General features: G+C 40.4%; 1 non-coding gene across 1 annotated transcript; it reads right to left on the bottom strand.

Annotated features, from left to right (window-relative positions):
• Positions 1 to 796: 796 nt before the first annotated feature.
• On the bottom strand, positions 797 to 903 carry LOC120577795 (small nucleolar RNA R71). The gene has a single exon (XR_005643777.1). It is a non-coding gene; the product is annotated as a small nucleolar RNA R71 (small nucleolar RNA).
• Positions 904 to 2,234: the final 1,331 nt, after the last annotated feature.

The following is a 2,234-nucleotide window of genomic DNA, read 5'->3' as shown; positions in this document are numbered from 1 at the left end:
GCTAGAGGAACATAAGAGAAACTGTCTTGAGAAATTAGGTCTAACTTAACATTATAAGCTTATAGTTTTGGTTTGAGAAGGACTTGTTATTTAGATGAAACCAACGATCCCAAGGCTCCTTTTATTATATTAATTTTTCAACCGTTTGAAAACCCCCAACTTACAATTCTCTTCTCTTCTAATCATCTCTAAAGGTTAATTAAATTGAACTACTCCCTGTCGGAACGATACTCTTTTCATACTACTTTGGTAAGACCGTGCACTTGCGGTTTTATCTCATCAAGTTTTTGGCGCCGCTGCCGGGGAGTAAACTAATTTGATTAACTCTTTCTTTGTGATTAGAACTCTTTTCTCTCCCCCTCTTCTTCACTTCTTCTTTCTTTCTTTTCCTACACTTGACTTCTTGGGTAGCCTAAAAATAATAGATAACATGGCTGAGGAACGCACTCTTAAGGAGTATTCGATCCCTTCTTCGGATGAGCCACGCACTATTATAGTCTACCCAACGGTTGAAGGTAGCAACTTCAAAATAAAACCTGCGCTACTAATTCTGGTACAACAAAACCAGTTTTCTGGATCACCCTCTGAAGATCCAAATTTACATATCTCAAACTTTTGGAGACTTAGTGTAACTTGCAAAGACGACCAAGAAGCCGTTAGGCTACATCTCTTCCCTTTTTCTCTAAAAGATAGGGCCAGCAATTGGTTCAATTCTTTAATGCCCGGTTCCATCACCTCATGGGGCCAACTGAGACGAGAATTTCTTTGCCGCTTCTTTCCCCCATCAAAAACCGCCCAACTTAGGGGAAAGCTTTACCAATTTACTCAAAAAAACGGGGAATCTCTTTTCGATGTGTGGGAGCGTTTTAAAGAAATACTTAGACGTTGTCCCCATCACGGTTTGGAGAAATGGTTAATCATCCACACCTTTTATAACGGTCTAACATCTAACACTAAATTGACTGTTGATGCAGCTGCAGGTGGTGCCCTAATGAACAAGGATTTCACAACAGCTTATGCCTTGATTGAGGACATGGCTCTAAACCTTTTTCAATGGATGGAAGAGAAAGCAACCATCAATCCTTCACCCTCTAAAAAAGAGGCAGGTATGGACGAAACCTCTTCTTTTGACTATCTATCTACCAGGGTGAATGCATTATCTGAAAGACTTGATCGCATGAGTACTTGTGTTATCACACCTACCTTCTCACCTCCATGTGAAGCATGTGGCCTATCTAGTCACTCTAGCATCGATTATAAACTAAGTAATATTGAGCAGTTAAACTTTGTTCAGAATGGCCAAAGAGTTGTTCAAAAATCTCACATTGAACTTTTAATGGAAAACTATTTTCTTAAACAATCCGAACAGCTCCAAGAGCTTAAGGACCAAACTAGACTTTTGAGCAACTCTCTTGCTACTCTCACAACAAAGATAGACTCCATCTCCTCTCACAACAAAACTTCTGAAACTCAGCTCTCCCAAGTAGTTCATAAGGTTGACCACCCCAACAAAATGAATGCTGTTACACTTAGGAGTGGCAAGCCACTCGAAGATCCCATAAGGAGAACCAAATCCAATGACAGCGAGAAAGAGATCTGCGAACCACCATCTAGGGAAACTAGGGCAGAAAGAGAGGAACCACGAGTTGAGGAAAACACACCACCCTTTAAGCCAAAAATTCCCTTCCCACAAAGGTTTGCCAAATCTAAGCTAGATGAGCAATTTAAAAAGTTCATAGAAATGATGAACAAAATATACATTGATGTGCCTTTCACCGAAGTCTTAACCCAAATGCCTACCTATGCTAAATTTTTGAAAGAAATACTTTCTAAAAAGAGAAAAATTGAGGAAGGTGAGACGGTTAACCTTACAGAAGAATGCAGTGCCATCATCCAAAATAAATTGCCACCAAAGCTTAAAGACCCAGGCAGTTTTTCCATACCTTGTGTCATAGGGTCAGAAGTAGTGAAGAAAGCTATATGTGATCTAGGAGCCAGTGTCAGCCTAATGCCTTTATCCCTTTACGAGAGGTTGGGAATAGGGGAACTTAAATCGACAAGGATGACCCTACAACTAGCGGACCGTTCTGTTAAATATCCAGCTGGAATCATAGAAGATGTCCCCGTTAAGGTAGGAGAGGTATATATCCCCGCTGATTTTGTTGTAATGGAGATGGAGGAAGGCAACCAAGTACCAATTCTTTTAGGAAGACCTTTTCTTGCTACTGCAGGAG

This window comes from Medicago truncatula, chromosome 8, assembly GCF_003473485.1.
Source record: "Medicago truncatula cultivar Jemalong A17 chromosome 8, MtrunA17r5.0-ANR, whole genome shotgun sequence".
Lineage (NCBI taxonomy): Eukaryota > Viridiplantae > Streptophyta > Magnoliopsida > Fabales > Fabaceae > Medicago > Medicago truncatula.
This window is presented reverse-complemented; position numbering and strand designations above follow the sequence as displayed.